General features: G+C 51.4%; 1 long non-coding RNA gene across 2 annotated transcripts in view; it reads left to right on the top strand.

Moving 5' to 3' along the window:
* LOC110474085 (uncharacterized) overlaps positions 1–16,738 on the top strand; it is a 125,309-nt gene that overhangs the window by 83,757 nt on the left and 24,814 nt on the right. For both annotated transcript variants that reach the window (XR_014957294.1, XR_014957295.1), the window contains one exon: positions 13,225–13,455. This is a non-coding gene — a long non-coding RNA (uncharacterized LOC110474085). The remainder of the gene's footprint in view (positions 1–13,224; positions 13,456–16,738) is intronic.

Raw genomic sequence — 16,738 nt, 5'->3', positions numbered from 1 at the left:
AACTCCTCCTGACAGGATAAATCCCATGCCAAGGGCGTTGATGTGTCTGATGGAGAGCCGAGGGCAGCAGGAGTTCAGAGGAGGTGGTGCAAGTCTGCTACCAGGGATGGGGCCCCTTCTCCTGCTCCGTTTGCTTTTCTCAAGGAATAAAGAGCACACCAAAATTGTTATTTAAAAAAAAAAAAAAAAAGAGAGAACAAGGCAAAATTGTTCTTTTAGCTCCTTGGGATAATCCTGAGCAGGCAGAGGGATTTGGGACACAGCTGGCACTGTGGCCTGAGTCAGAGGTATCCGAGTCCTTTCACAGAGGTGGGAATGCAGGGAGTGGGTGATCCTGAGCAGCACAGGAGGATTCTGATCACTGCAAGGTGTCCCTGCTCATGGCAAGGGCCTTGGGCTAGACGGCCTTTAAAGGTCTCTTTAACCCAAACCTTTCCACAATTTTGTGCTTCTTCCTTCCAGCCATGACACGCAGTGCTGGGAACTGCGCTCGAGTCCTGGGGCTGGCTGGAGATCAACCAGAGATCCTGTCTGCTGGAAACACAATCCCCCTGTTTCCTAATCTGAGCCCCATAACATAAAGCAGATGTAAAGGCCTAGCAGGGATCAGGAAATCTTTTGTGTGTGAGGTGGAGGCAGCGCTGCGTGCCCGAGGAACCTGTGAGAAGGGAAAACGGGATACCCCTGGGGCAGGAGAGACCTGGCTCTGCGGGGGAAGGGCCACTACGCCTGCTGCAAAGCCTGACCCGGCTTTCTGGAGTGGTCCTGAGTAGGACAAGGTCTGCAGCCCATCGCGGACCGTGTGCTCGGTCGGTGGGATGCTGTGCCGGCGCTGCCGGCTCCGGCTCGGCGCCGCGGAGGTCCCGTCTGCCTGCGCCGCCTCCCGCGGCGCCGAGCTGCGAGTCGCTAAACAAAGCCGGGGAAAATCAGGCACAAGCTGTGCAATTTGCAGATGATCTGTGTACCTGCTAGCTCTGAACAGATGTTTTCCTTCGCGTGACCATTTGTGAGCTGCTTCCCCGTCACAGGCTGCGGTAGCAGCGGCGCTCGGGAGTGAGTGATATCTTACACCTGCACGGAGCAGCGTTTCTGCCATAAACCTGCTCTGCAATTCCAGAAATCTCCCATTACAGAGTTTTATACCCAGTGCAAACAACGGCAAAATAAGGCTGTTTAGTATTTTTGACAGAGGCTTTGGAAAAAAGCACTGGAAGATAAGAACTGCAGGAGCTGGGTGGGATGTGCCTAACTCCGTGTCCTCTCCGAGGAGCGGGTGCTGCAAAGGGAGGCGCAGCAGAAGGCAAACCTGCCTCGTGTTAGATCTGCTCATCATCTCCTCTAGCTGGAGGTGGCCCGCAATATTAATATCCCTTTCAGCCGAGATGTTGGTATTTAGCTGCCGTAACTCCGGCTATTCTTGTTATCCACGCACATTCCTGCTTCCTCTCTGAAATGTCACGAATTCTTGGCCACGACAACTTCCCGTGGAAGTTAGCTCCAGGCTTTAATTCTGCCTTGTGCAAAGCCCGGGTTTCCTGCCGCAGGGCTGTGCCAGGGGGGTGTCAGCAGCACAGAATCGCTGCCTCAGTCGTTCTGAGCAGCACAACTTAACTAGAGCAGGCTTGGCTTCAGCTTGGCTTTTCCAAGAGGGCTCTAACGGATAAAAGGACTGCAATTCCTCATCTTCCAAGCAGGTTGGCAGGTGTATAGGAATGTGATATCCTCCTCTGGGTTGCCCACAAGGGGAAAGAGAGTCTGTTTGGGAGAGGCTGTTGGTTTTTCCTGGCTCCTTCTAAGCTCAGCCAGTGGATCTTCAGACAGGTGTTTGGAATGAACGTGCGGCAAAAAGCAAAAGGAGCCAAAAAGAGCCTTATGCTGAAGAGAGGAATTCTGCAGGGTGTTTTTTCCTGGGATGTGCACCCTCCAAAACAACCAAAGTCCATAGGAAGCTCCGGGATAGAGGGATGGGTGCCCCTCTGTGATGGGAGGAGGATTCTCTTCCCAGGACCAATGCTTGCCTTGCTGCTGTGTGGCCACAAACCCAGGAACGCCTTGCTCAGCCCCTGTAGAGACAGACAGCACTAAACCCCGGGGCTGGCTCTGGGAAATCTGTTGCTCTGTGCTTTTTGCACCAAATTCCCAGGTGGGTTTACCTGCAGGGATCAGTGGGAGCCTGGATTCCCTGCGGGCGCTGTCGGAACGTCTGTCGGGAACGGCTGCTTGCCATCTGCTGCGGGCTGGGAGCGGGGAGCAGGGGACCCTGGCAGCTTTAGGGAGGTGCCTTCAGGCACAGCATCCTCCAGGAGAGCAGGATCAGGCCTCTTGCCTGACCAGAATGTGAATTTCTTTGCTCCAACAGAGGAAAACCTCTGTGCGTGGTCCAGGTTTGTTGTGCTGCCCAACAGTGGGAACTTGGTTTGGTGGGGCAAAGTGGACGTGGGGAGTTGGGGCATCCTTGTCCCCCCAGCTCAGGGCTCCTCTTCCCTCACAGTGTGAACAGCTCTGCTCCCACAACAACCTCCCAGAGGTTTAGGGTGGCACCAGCTCTTTGGGGAGAGTAGAGGTGAGAGGTGTGGGGTTTGGGGTGAGGAGCAGTTGTGACTAGGGTGGCAGGAGCTGCAGTTACAGGTGTCTTGCTTGAGGTATCCAGGGATAATAGACTTCCAAAAGGCAGGACAAAACAGCAGAGAGAATGGAAAGGCAAGGAACTCCCATGCCACACATTAAAGGCAAACAGGCATTTTCCCATGTGGGGCTTTGAAAAGCTGGGATAAAGGAAAAGCCAAAAGTGTCATCTGAGATGTAGCTCTGAAGGAGGGGATTTTCCCAGTCAGCTCAAATCTCCTGTCCCTCTTACTGGAAGGGTCCCAAGGCACCAAGCACTATTTAACTTGGAAATCTGGGAAAAGGGGAGCCTTGGCCCTGGGGCGCTGGCTCTGCCAGGGTGACCCCCCTTTCGCTTGGTGTGCAGAGGGAAATTTTTCTTCCTTTCCTTGCCTGGTTGTCAAATTCATGCTCAGCCCACCGACAAATCCATCTCTTCGGAGATCAATTACACTGTCTGGCTGCCAAGCCTGGAAAACCAATTAACTCCCAAATTTTTTTTTTTTTTTTTTCCTGTTTTAAAGAAGAAAAAAAGTGAAGGGAGAGAAAGAGAGAGACAAAGAGAGAAACAAATTGAAGCGGGGGCATAAATCACCTGGAAAACATTCCAAACATTAAAATAAACAAGGACATATTCCAACTTCATTTGTCTCTTTTGGAGATTCTGTCACTGATTTATTTCTGCTCTGAGCCTCAGTTTTGTCTTTGCTCATGTTTGGAGTCAGGTGCTGCGTCTGAAGCAGAGCCCTGGGGCTGGATGCTCCTGTGGTGATTCCTGCATGGAGCATCCTCCCTTCTGCAGGACTGTGATCCCCTCACCTGAGGTTTTAGGGTGTTAAACTCTCTCCATCCTGCAGGACACTTGGGAATGGATTAAAATGGATGCACAGCTCTGCCTGGGCTGGTGGTTTGGGAGAGGAGGGTGATCCACCAGGTTTCCCAGGAGGAAATAATTCTGTTTCCCAATCCCAAACTTCTGACTTTCTGCAGCCTCCCAGAACTGGCTTTTCATATTGAAGCTCTCTGTCTAAACCTCACCTCTTTGATTTTTCAGGGGACTTACTCCTTTTGATCAGCTCTTCTATGTCCTCAGGCCTCCAAGAGGCTTAGAGGAGACTCCTGTTCCCAAGGCAGTGGAATGGTGTCCATGAGGGAACACACTGAAGTGCCTGGAGGTGAGCAGGGCCCAGCTGTGGCTCAGGCTGCTGGTCTCACAGGGATATTTAAAGAAAGACTGGGAAAGGGAAAGAAGTCAAGATCGACTTATTTATGATATTTCTGTTTTTGGGAATTGGCCAGCCAAGGGTCTGGCAAGCCTTCAGTGGTACAGCTGCCTTCCAGATCCAGGGGGTATGGATGGTAGCAGAGTGAGGAGAAGCACTTTTGCCTGAGTAAGAGGATTTTCTGTTTCTAAGATGCCCTTTATTTGGTATTTTTGGGAGGGGATGCAGGCGCCTGGCTGTGGTGGTTGGTACCAGTGGCAGTCCTGAGCACCTGTACAGGAGCTGCAGGTGTGATGCAGCATCCCTGAGGGTTTAGTGCCCACCTGGAATGGCAGCAAGCTGGGGGAATACCCTGGGACATCCCAGGTGTCATTCTGTCAGAATCTGAGGTATTGATGATCCCAAGATTGTAGCAAGTCTCTGTCTCTCAGCCCCATTGCCAAAGCAGAAGCCATAATTGGTCTGTGCTGGTTCCAAGGTTGTTTATTCTGTTTATCTCTCACATGTTCTGCTGCCCTGCCCAGCTCTGTCCTGCAGGGCAGCGTGCGGGGCTCTGCCCTCAGTGGGATGTGACAAACATTAAATACCAGAAACTCCTTGGGCTGGATTTACAATAACGTGCCAAGATCTGTCACCTACGTTGGACAGTGTGTCCCCAGAAAAATGCCAACACCACAGTGAGACATGGAGGGCATGAAGAAGGAGAAAAAGGACAAGGCACACCCAATTTCTTCCATCTTGTCCCCTTTGGACCCCTAATCTAGAATCCTAAAATTTTACTTTTGCACCCATGCCACACTTAATTATTCCTTATATCAAACACTCAGAGCTTGTAATTGATCCTGTAAGATTGAAAACTCTTTTCCATGGACAGAGATCACAGACAGTGTCTCTGGGGGCTCTGAACAGGGGGGTTCCTGACCCCTGCCAGGGTCCCAGACCTGCCAGGGCAGCCACAGGGAAGCCCTGGATTCCCACATCATTCCTGGTCACCAGGGTTGGAGAAGCTCTGTCTCCCTCAGGCAACAGGGATTTGAACATGGAGCATCTGTGCTGCTGCCTGTTCTCCTCCTGCCAGAAACTTTTAATTTTCATTCCAGAGAGGAAGGAATAGTCCTGGGGTTGATGTGCAGAGGAATTGCCACCCTTCCTTCAGCTCTATCAGAAACTCTTCGAGAGGCTGTGAACAACCAACCTTCCCTTGGGATAAATTAGCTCCAAGTCCCAGTGGAAGGAATGGCTGCTCATGTGGGATGTCCTTGTCCCCCTGGGTGTCCCCCTCAATCCGCAGCCTTCCCAGGCAGGATTGATCAGCACTCCGTGAGAAGTTTGGGGTGCAGTGGGAGCTCTGTGTTCTGCAAACAGCACAGATCCCACTGCATCCCATGCACTGGGGACTGACTCTTCAGCTCAGGGAGCTTTGCTGGGCTGCTGTGGGATCTGTGCTTCCCAGTCTGGCTCTGGAAACAAAATCCTGTCGGCATTGTCAGGAAAACCTGGTGAGAGCACAGAGTTGTCCAACAGCCTCCAGGCAGCCTGGAGCAAAAGCTCTGACAAGTGCAAATCAGAATCCACATGGAGTTTTTTTTTTTTCTCTCTCCAGCCCAACATTGTTGCAGAATAGAAGGATGGCATCAGGAAAGCTCAAAAAAAAAATCCCATAAAAATCTCTTTCAGTGTCATCCTGCTCAGACTTTCCAGTGACACAGCCTGGGAGTGGATTCATAGAATCCCAGGATGATTTGGGTTGAAAGGGACCTTAAAGTTCAATTTCATCCTATTCCACCCCTTGCCATGGTCACCTTCCACTACCCCAGGTTGCTCCAAACCCCATCCAGCCCGGCCTTGGACACTTCTAAGGATCCAGAGGCAGCCACAGCTGCTCTGGGCAACCTGTGCCAGGGCCTCCCCACAGGGAAGGATTTCTTCCCAATATCCAATTTAAACCTAATTCTTCTGGAGATTGGCTTGTCAGACCAGTGTGTAAGACAAAATCTCCACTCCTTTAATTTCCAAAGCTGACAATGAGCTGCAGTGATGGGAATTGGGAGAAATCCATGTCCAACGGGACAGAGCATGCTCTGGATACTTCTTTTGACAGAGATATTTCCCCAATAAACCATTGTTTTAGACACAACCCATTATTCAATTTATCAATCCCTAGCTATCCCTTAAATTCCTATATCCCAAATCCATGGGATAGATTGGGTAGCTTAATTTGAAATGTGAAAGCAGGTTGGAAATCATTGCTGTGCAAATTGGGTGGAGGGTGGGCTTTTTTTCTCTTCCATGGCTCAACTGGGCTTAAATGAATGAATAAAATCTGCTCTGGTAGTTCCCAGTGAGGAATATATTCCTTTGGAAAAGGGGGGGAAAAATCCCTCCCAACATTTCATTCATCCCAGAGTGAAGCATTTTGATTGGGGGAACTCAGCAAATTTTTTCCTCCTGAAAATAGGTCAACTTTGAGATATAAAACGTCACATTGGAACTGAAAGTTGAATAGAAATGTTTAGAAAACATGGGATTATATATCCATATATTTGGAAGTTTAACGAGATTGTGGATGGAAAGAAAGCACCCAGGCTATTTATAATTCAATTAGGCTTAGATTTAGGAGTAGTTCTGGCTCTCTGGAAACTGCATCTCTTTTTCATTTGGAATGATCTCCTTCCTCCATCACAGCCCCTTTTCCCAGCGATGCCTGGGAATATATGGCTGCAGCTGGGAATATATGGCTCTAATAGAGCTGCAGTGACTGGAGCTGTACTGTGCCAGCTAACTGCTGTATTTTTCTTTCCTGAGGCTCTCTGGGTGTGTTCACAAGGGAATATTGACATTTGGGACCAAGGGATGGAAAACTAGGTGAGCTGCTGGAGCTGTGATCAAGGATATTTATCCCAGCAACTTTCCCCTGCAGGACTTCTCAAGGTTGTGCCTCTTTTTCTCCATTCCCCTATAAGTATCCCAGACCACATTTTCCATTAATTACTAAAGTAAATCTAACAAAATGCTCTCCTTCCTGGGCTTTTTTTGGTACCTTTCAGTTCTCCTTCACCTCTCTCTTTGCACTACTGTAAAGTAGTGAGCGAGTTCCTACTCTCACTCTGGGGCTTGGTTTTCAAACTGTTTATTGAGTAATAAAAAGAGACAATTACAAGTCATTGCCCAGGGATAATGTGCTGATAATTTTATGACTGGACAAACGGTTGGAACAGCCCACAAATGGTGGTGAGCAGGAAATCTGGGATCTGCTGCCGACAGAGCCACCCCCGAGGAGATGAAGCCTCACTGCTGACAGTCAAAGCTGCTGCAACAACTGTGAGCCAGTAAAATTGCTGTGGTGGGATGGGCATTGTTTCCTTCCGAGGAAAAGTGGTAAAGAACTTCTGGAAGGTGGTTGGAAGTTCATCCTGCTGGGAGTGAGTGTGAGGGACCACCAGCAGTGCTCATGTTCAGGTCCACAGGGCCAACAGCTGGGGCCTGGGGATGCCAGGGAAAACGAAGATTAAAGGGTGTTAATGCTTTCAAGCAAACAGGGATCATCCCAGAGATAACAAAGGGATTAGGTTTCTCCAGGCACTTGAGCAGTGACCCAGCTTTGAAGCTGCTGCTGCAGGGTGACCCTTGGCTTGCTCCCACCTGTAGGATGACGCTCCCCATCCCTGTCACCCCCAAACCCTGGGGATTTCATGATTTCTGCTTTTAAGTCTGTATCTGTAACTGGTTTAATTCCCGCTCAGTGAATTTTCCAGTTCCTCTGTGATTCTGTGAGTACAACAGGAAATTATTTCAGATTTAAAGCGTGTCCCTGACCACTGAACATGAAAAACTGCTGCCATGGAAATGCTTCCAATTGTCACAAATTCAGGAGTCAACTGCTCACTTGTCTGAAACCATTTCAAGGTGGTGCTCCCACTGGCCCCCTCCAGGACAAATTTCTGCTCCTTCTTAGGAGCCAAACATCATCCCTGCACTATATTTTCTCTGCTGAAGTGGAGCTCAGTGGATTAACTGGGGAGGGCCCTGGAGAGGTCTCACTCTGCCCATCTCTCATGGGAAGGGATGAGCTGCACCTCTCCCAACCCGCAGCAGATCCAGACCTCAGGGTGGGCAGGAAGCCATGGAACTGGGAGTAGCTGTTTGCAGCTGCCAGGACCTCCCATTTGTGTGGTAGTGATGCAGATAGAATCTCATAAACCGGTTTCCACCCTGCTTTACTGCAGATTTAATGATCAGAGGAAGAACTTGACTGTTTATTAAAACATTAGACAGTAAAGTTTAACAGCGGACAATAAAGGGTTTTGTTTTTCCATCCTTCTGATTGTTAAAGCAACACCATGTTGGGCTGGAGAGGAAGCTGCTCCCAATGCCTGGATCCAGAAGGACAGAGTGGGCTGTGGTGTGACTGGGCAGGAGGAAGAAGTTGGCACTGCCACTTCCATGCTTGGTAAATCCAATATTTGAGGAAGGGCAGGGCCTCATCCCTAAGGGCAGTGTCCCGAGGCTGGCTGGACAGTGACAGGGGCTGGAGCAGCACAGCTGCCCCCGAAGCCCTGCCATTGTCAATCACAGGATTCACTCTGGATCTTGCCAGAGGTGCTGCTTCCTCACCCACTCCCCTCCCTCCCTGCCCGAGGCATCCCTGCCCTGGTGGGAGCCAAGGTCCCAGCTGCTGCCTGGGGATGGAGAATGGACAATCCCTGCCAGCTCTTCTGTCCCTGCAGCTGGGTGTGAAAACACCTTCAGGCATCCATGGGTGTCGCTGACACCTTGTTGTGAACTGTGGAAGTGGCTCCTTAGGGTTGGGAGGGAGGGGTTTGCAATTTCTGTGGAGTTTTCTCCTGGTGTCACCTTTCCAGGCTGGTTCCTGTGCTGAGCTGACTGGCCTGGCTTCTCCTGGGGGCAGAGGAGAAAACCGGGACTTCCTAGGATTGCTCATCCTGCCTAAGGAATGTTCAGTCAGTCTCCAGAGGGCCTGGCACCTCTGCACATGCTCCAGTGGGGCTCCAGGTGAATTTTCTTGGAAATAGACAGGAAAATCTTGCCTCAGACCCTAAAACATTCAGTGTGTCTTTCAGCATCCAGCTCCTTTGGCTCCCTGCAAGAGAGCCCTGCAAGCTGAGCAGCCCTGCTGAGGGCTGGTGGGATTCCTGCACCTCATGGAGAACTTGGAGTCCTGGACCAAAGCAAGGTGCCTTCCAGCTGCAGTCTCAGTGCTGGCAGGGGTTCCCATCCAGTGGAAGTCTGTGGATCACAGTGGAGGGTCAGGGATGTAGGAGAAGCTCCTCCCTCCCCCTTGTGCTGTGGTGGGGTGTGAAATCCAAGTCTTGCTTCCCTAGGGAGCTTTAGCCAATGGACCAGACCCCAAGGCAAGGCAAGACTTTGTGTCTTTGCTGGGCTTGGAGGGGAAAGAGGGGTGGGAAACAGCTGAGAACATGTCAAGGTGAGAAGGAGAGGGTTGATTGCTCATGGTCCTGGCATGAACCAGGATTTGTACAAGCTTGGAATGCTTTGGGCACTGAACTCTTCTCTGTGCCCTCCAAAAAGTCTTTCAGAGTTGCCAGGAGTGAAGGTGAAGCTGTGAACCAAGAGCATTCTTCAGTGGAGTCTGAGAAGCAACCATCCCTTTGCCCACGAGGCAGGAATTACAGGTAAAGCCCTCCAGGGATGGGTGGCAGGGCTTCTGCTGCCTTGTGCTTAAAAAATGTTGGGAAGGGGAGCAGGCAGGAAAGTAAAATTTGCCATGACATGGCATGCTCAGGACAGGGCCAGCAAAAGGTGACTGCAAAGAAGTTTTGCAACATAACGAGATGATGTGGAGCCTGAGCTGGAGGGGACCCACAGGGATCATTGAGTCTGATTATTGGTTGGCAACTGCACATGGGGAAAAGCAACAGGAGCTGCACCTGTGTGGTCCCAAGGAGCTGTCAGCCCTCTGGGAAGAGACTGGAGAGGCACCACAGGACAGGGGGGAAATGGAGCAGCAAACAGAGCCTGTCACCACCCACTGGATCCATCCTGGAGCACCCCTGGGTGCTGGGACAGGGTCCTGGTGATTCCTTCTCAAGGCTGACCTAGTACAGAGACTGGACAGAGCTAAAGAATAAAGTAGGGATTTATTAAAAGGCCTCAGTGGATACATCTTGGGCAGCACAAGAGCCCAGCCAGGGCTACACCCAAGATGAACCAAAATGGTCACAAAATGCACAACAGGTCATGGCGTCTCTCACTTTTATAAGTTCTGATCCATTTCCATATTGTAGTTAATTGTCCAATTATAGTTTTGGGTTATGAAGTCCAGTCCTTCTTGTTTTTCTCTCTTCAGTCCTTGTTGTTTATGCTCTTGGGTCTGAAATTTGGGTGGTTGTCCTTGGTTCTGAGCTAGGAAAGGAATTGTTTTGTCTACCCACTGTGTGAAAAGAGCTCACCATCCCTTAATATGACGCTCAGAGCTATACACTAAAGAGGGACAGAATCTGAAAAATACAAAAGCTAAAGCCTAATGCATCACTGGTGTCCCTGTCTCAGACACCAGGAACGGTGTGAGAGGAAAACACAGCTGGGAGGACCTCAGGGGACAGGAGACCTTGATCTGAGAGACTGAAGAAACAAAAAATAGGAAGAAAGTGGCTTGGAGGAGGCAGATATGGAGCTGGATGGGTCCCTGCCAGGGCTGATGTGGATAGAGACCCCAGACTTGGCTCCTACATTTGACACTTTGGACCTGTGGCAGCACCCAAAATGTAGAGCAATGAGGGGACATCAGGGCACTTCTGACCAGAGCCAGTGTAGGACAGCAAGGCCCACGCTGCTCCCTGTCCTTGTCCTGGCCATTCCCAGCTATGCCCTCCTGCTCAGGGGTAGCAGGAATGTGACACTGGACATCACACTGTCACCTGGGCTGCTCCAGAACACCAACTTCAGCCCTAGGAGACTTAAATGGACTCAGCCCTGGATTAAATTCTGACCCAAGTGAAAACAGCTGAGCATTTTCTGGTTGAGTCCAGCAGGCTGGAATTTAATTCCCAGGTTTAAAGCCTCTTTAAAATCAGCTGTGATATACAACCAGTCTTCTCAGTCTCTAAATACCTCAACAAGATTGGCAGTGCTCCAGCAGGGCCATGGGCAGGATTATCTGCAAATCCATAGGTCAGGAGAGAAACTGGGGAGCCTGGCTGGGGCAGAGCGGAGCTGCAGAGCTGGAATTGCCTCTGCTTGTGGCTGTGGCATGCAGGAAAAACTGGGAAGCAGGAGAAATCCTTCTCAGAATTGCTGTTGTGATATTCCTGTTTGTGCTCACCCTTTCGGAGGATGTTTTGCACATATATTTATGTACATACACACACACCTCCCCATGGGTACACACACCACAGTGCATCTTCTCAGCCTGCAACATTCCATAAACTGCAAAAAACAACCCAGAAAAAGATTAAAATTAAGTCCCTTATCATTGCTAAATAATCAGAAACTAATATTAGAGCTGCTGGACGATTTTCCCCCTGAACTATCCCCACTCCACGATCCTAATGTGATGATTCTTCCTGTAGCTCTTTACATTCTATTATTTATAAGAAACAATGTTCAGCCCTCCCCTGACAGCATTTGCAGGGCTGCGGAAAGCAGTGCGGCAGAAAGGTGGGAGAACAATTTTGGTGATGTTTCCATAGCTACCTAGCTGCTAAATGTGGTTTATTCCATTTTAAAGTCACCCAACACACACACACACACACACACACAGAGGCACGCACACAGCCCTCCCCTCGCACACGCAGGCACTGGGAATGCAGCTCCTAATCCCTGCTCTGCCTATTCCAGCCTAATCTGCCTGGGATTTGTATATTTAAAGGGCTACTTGCTGCCCAGATAAATGGCTGGATACAGCAGGAGGATAAACATATTGTTTCTCGCTCGCTCTCCTTCCCGACGTGTGTGTTCCAGTCGCTCCCTGTAATATTATTACGGATATTTTTCCCCAGCCGCGGTGCGCCAGGGAAGTCGGAGGTAGGAGGGTGTCCTCTCGTGGTCTGTGGCATCTCTGCAGGCTCAGAGCTGGGAAAAAAAAAATAAAAAAAAATAAAATAAAAGGAAGGGGGAAAGGGGTACCTTGGCAGCGGGTGGGCATTTTAAAGGAAAACGTCTTTGGCTGGAGTTTCCGAATTCGAGGATTGTGTTCAGAAACACCTGGACACCTCCCTGATGCCGTGAGAGAAATCCCCCCTGGGCTTGCTGCGCACATCCTTAAGGGAGCAGCTGGGAAAACACGCAGTTTTCCAAGCCCATCCCTGGAAAGGGGAGGAAAATGAGGCAGGGGGAAGGGGACGGCCGGCCGCAGCTCTGCCGAGCAGAGAAGCCGCAGGGAGCCGTGTCCGAGCCGGCGGCGCGGATCCTGCCAGCCCTGGCCCCAGAGGAGAGCTGGTCTCGGCATCTGTCCCCTGGAGAGGCTCGCAGGGCTCATCCTGCTGCCTCCGCGGGGCTGAGCCCTCTCCCACCCGCTGAGCACCTCCCAGGCCCTTCCAGGTCTGGCATTCCCAGTGCTGCTCCCCTGGCTCTCTGCAAAATGCGACAGGGAAAAGCTGGGAGCAGGACAAAGAAATAGATGTAGGGACAACAGGCGGAGAGTCCCTCAGAAAATAGGAGAAGATGTGCCCAGCAGGAATTCCTGACTCAAGGTTTATCTGGATGTAAAATAGATGTAAATGAGGGGAATGTTCTTTACTCAGAGGGGTTCAGCACTGGGAGAGGCTGCCCAGAGAAGCTGTGGCTGCCCCACCCCTGGAATTGTCCAAGGCCAGTTTGGATGGGGCTTGGAGCAACCAGGTGGAAGGTGTCCCTGCCCGTGGCAGGGGGTGGAACTGGATGAGCTTGTAAGATCCCTTCCAGCCCAAACAATTTAATGATGCTGGGAATATAAATGAGGAGGATAAGTAACATGCAGATATCTGAGGAGAGCAGCCTGCTGTCCATCCATCCTGCCTGTTCTTCCAGCCCCTGTTCCCTCCCGTGCTGTGTCACACCACGACTCCTGCAAATCCCCTGTGACACAGCCACAGTGGTGATTTTTGTCCACAGCACACACTGTGGAGGAGCAGCCACAGTTTTTCCTGGAAATGGCACAGGATTCATCCCTCCGCTGCATCCCAAGGACCCCTACAAGCCCCTCCCAGGGATGTTCTGCTGTAAATGTGTCCCACAGAAAAATCTCCCTTGAAGTGGAGGACTTCTGTCACGATGTTTTTTTCTTCTTCTGCCTGGCAGAAAAAGGAGAGTGAAAAGCACTGATGAAATCGTGTTTTATTCGTGTTTGTCACCAGGTACAAAGCAAATAAATCATCATTGGAAAGCAAAGGCACCTCTGACCATGCCTCACCTGCTTGTCTGTCCTTTTGTTTTGCAGGTTCCCTCTGCTCCACCAAGTTGCCTGGGGTCTGCCAGGATGCCAGTCACAGTCAGGCACAGATCCATCCTCTGGAGTGCCCCAGCTGAACAGGAGGAGCAGTGGGGAGGCAGCAGATTCCTTTGGGATCGCTGGGATTTGGCTCAGCCCCGCGTGGCGGTGCCAGCCCAGCTGCAGAGAGGCTGCATCTGCAGGGATCTCACATCTGGAATAACCTGGCTCAGGAATCAGGCAGGTTTAATTGTCCTGGCTCCCTTCCTTCCCAGGCACAGCCCTGACTCTTCCTGGCTTTGTGGGGAAGATGCTCCCACCTTTCTTTGGGAGCCCCTTCCACGGAGACCTGCACAAATCCAGCCCATTTTGCCACGGATCTCTTTTCTTCCCAAGCTTGCTCCAGCTGTGAGCAGCTGCAGTGCTGGCTCTCATCCCTCCAGCTGCCCTCCCCAAAGTCACATCCCTTCACAGATCCCATTTCCCACCTGATTGCTGTATTTATCACACCTTTTGCTGCCAGGAGGGAGCAGAACCACCGGGGCTGGGCCAGGCTGGGGAGCTGGACAGGTCCCATCTCAGAAATACCAGGAAAGGGATTGGGATTCTGCCCCTCTGCCCTGCTCAGGTGAGAGCCCACCTGCAGAGCTGCCCCAGCCCTGTCCCAGCACAGGGAGGAGCTGGAGCTGCTGGAGAGAGCCCAGAGGAGGCACCAGGGTGAGCAGAGGGATGGAGCAGCTCTGCTGGGGGAAAGGCTGGGAGAGCTGGGATGGTTCACCTGGAGAAGCTTTGGGGTGATCTAATCGTGGCCCTTCAGTCCTTGAAAGTTCTGACAAGGATGGAGAGAGACTATTTCTAAAGGTCTGGAGTGCCAGCACAAGGGGGAATGGCTTCCCATTGACACAGAGTAGGTTTAGACTGGATATGGGAAAGAAACTCCTGGCTATGAGGGAGGTGAGGCCCTGGCACAGGGAAGCTGTGGCAGCTCCATCCCTGGAAGTGTCCAAGGTCAGGTTGGATGGTGCTTGGAGCAGCCTGGGATAGTGGAAGGTGTCCCTGCCCGTGGCAGGGGGTGGCATGGGATGAGTATTAAGGTCCTTCCCAACCCAAATCATTCCATGATTCTCTGGAAATGAATTGAACTCTTGCCAAGGAAAGCCTCAGCAGCCCCTGACTGGGTTATTTTCCTGCACAAGTTGAGATACAACAGTGGGCCAAGAGATGCCATCATGATGTCCAGTTTGTGACCAAGGCATGGACACACACGTTGGTGACTTGCCTTGGAATTTCAGGATATTTCTCTTTATTGCTTTCTGTCAGACCAGGAGGGGCTGGCAATCAGTGGATTCCCTGTGGCCACAGAGCTCTCCCGGGCCATCATTAGGGGTGATTATCAGCAATCACCATGTCACTGTTCCCAGGGCAGGCTTTGCTGCCTCCTTTCCTCTCCAGCCCCCAACAAGCAGGTGCTGGAGGTCTGGGGATTTCTGTGGCTCTGTGGTGACAAGGAATATCTGGAAGTCTCCAGCATCAACCAGGGATTGCACTGCAGGCCCCTCTCTAGTCAAAACCAGCAGCACAGAAACATTTCCTGCTGCCTTTCATGCCTCTGCCAGCACTGGCAGCAGGCAGGAGACTTGTGGGACCTGGCAGGGCCCTGCTTTGGCTTTCCTGTGGTGGGAAAGGGACAGGTCTCCATCCCTGTGCCCTGGGAAATATGAAAAGCTGTGCCTCCATTCAGCAAAGTCACAGCTGCCTGAAACATTCCTCCAGCCCTGCTCTCTGGATTAAGGAAGGCTGAAAGCTTTTTTTTTCCTTCTTCTTCTTTTTTTTTTTTTTTTTTTTTTTTTCTAATCAGTTCAATGTTTTACAGCTCAAATTCAAATAGGAGCTTAAGAGCTTAAACAATGAAACATAAGGATGTGCTGGCAGGGCTGGGCTGTCTGCTCTCTCCTGTTTGCAGCTCTGCTTGGCATCAGCCTGGGCAGAAAAACACCTGCATCTGGCTACCACAAGTTGAGCAGCCTTTCCAGGCATTTCACTGCCTTGTGGAAGGTAGAACACGTGGGAATTCAAGTGGGAATTACTTCAGGAAAGCTGGTGAGGGACTTCTTACAAGGGCCTGGAGTGGCAGGAAAAGGGGAATGTCTTTGCACTGCCAGAGGAAAGGGTTATGTGGGATATTGGGAAGAAATCCTTCCCTGTGAGGGTGGGCAGGCCTGGCACAGGGTGCCCAGAGAAGCTGTGGCTGTCCCTGGATCCCCAGAAGTGTCCAAGGCTGGACAGAGCAGCCTGGGATAGTGGGAGGTGTCCCTGCCCATGGCAGGGGCTGGAACTGGATGGGCTTTAAGGTCCCTTACAATTTAGGACATTCTGTGATGATTCTGTGATTCCAGTGATCCAATCTGTCCAGCAGCCCTTTCCATGCCTTCTCCCTCTGCCCTGCTGCCATCTGTGTCTTTGGTGGAGTCACCAAGGCACTTTGGGCAGTTGCTCCTGTAGGGCACGTTCAGAGCTGGGGGGGACAATGGGCAGGGTGAAGTGTGTGTGCACGAGGAGCCACCCAGGCACTGCCATCCCCAGCCTGGCTCCAGCTGGATGGACCTGCCTGAAAATAACTGCAGGCTTGCCCAGGAGTTTTGTTGCTGTTCAGTGCTGGTGATCAGGGCTGTCTGCTCTTTCACTTGGATGCTCCTGAATCCCAGTAAAGCCTTGCCATCTATTGCCTCTGGCTTGCTTCCTCTTAGCCAGTCTCCTCCACCCTTGACCACCTCTCCCTCTCCCTCTCCCTCTCTCTCCCTCCATGCCCTGCTTCCCCTCCTTCCACTCCTCAGAGTTACTGTGGGAAGCATCAGGTGGTGCAAGAAGCCAAAGGAAGGCCAAGAGACAGCTCAGGAAAAAGGAAAGGAGCTTTTCCTGCCCCCCACAACCTATGGAAACACAACTGCCCTGGCAGGGCAGAGAACTGACCATGTCTGAACTCTGGATGGAAATACAAGCAGAAGAAAGGATGCTGCTCCACTGGAAGGAGGGAGACTCCTCCCAGGCTCCCAGAGCAGATCCCCAGCTGGTGTAAATAAAGAAGCACCAGACTGGTTTACACAAGCTGCAGCTGCTGAGAAATGCTTTTCCCAACCCTTTTTCCTGATGGGATTGGTTTTCTTTTCCTATCTTCCTCCAACTCTGAATGCCATCACTAAAATCCACATGTTCTGCCCCACCTTGCAGCCCATTTGGGGAGCAGCAGGGGAGAAAAATCAGAGCTGGAGTCCATTCAGAGCCAGAAACACCGTGCTGCCCTTCCCAGGGATAAAGCTGACCTGTTCTTGCCAGCACCCCCAGTCCCCTGCTCCAGAGCACTCACCAGCATCCCTCAAAGGCTGGTGGACCAGCAGCTGATGGATGTGCAGATGGAGCTGGAAGGAGCCTGTTACCCTAAGGGCTGGCTACAGTGACATGGGGACAGGGCACAGACCTGGGCTGGAACCAGCACCCCAAATCTCTCTCTTAGGTAAGCTGCTGT

This window comes from Lonchura striata, chromosome 9 (assembly GCF_050655825.1).
Source record: "Lonchura striata isolate lonStrDom1 chromosome 9, ASM5065582v1, whole genome shotgun sequence".
NCBI lineage: Eukaryota > Metazoa > Chordata > Aves > Passeriformes > Estrildidae > Lonchura > Lonchura striata.
Note: the sequence above shows the minus strand (reverse complement) of the source record. Positions and strands in the feature narration are given on the sequence as shown.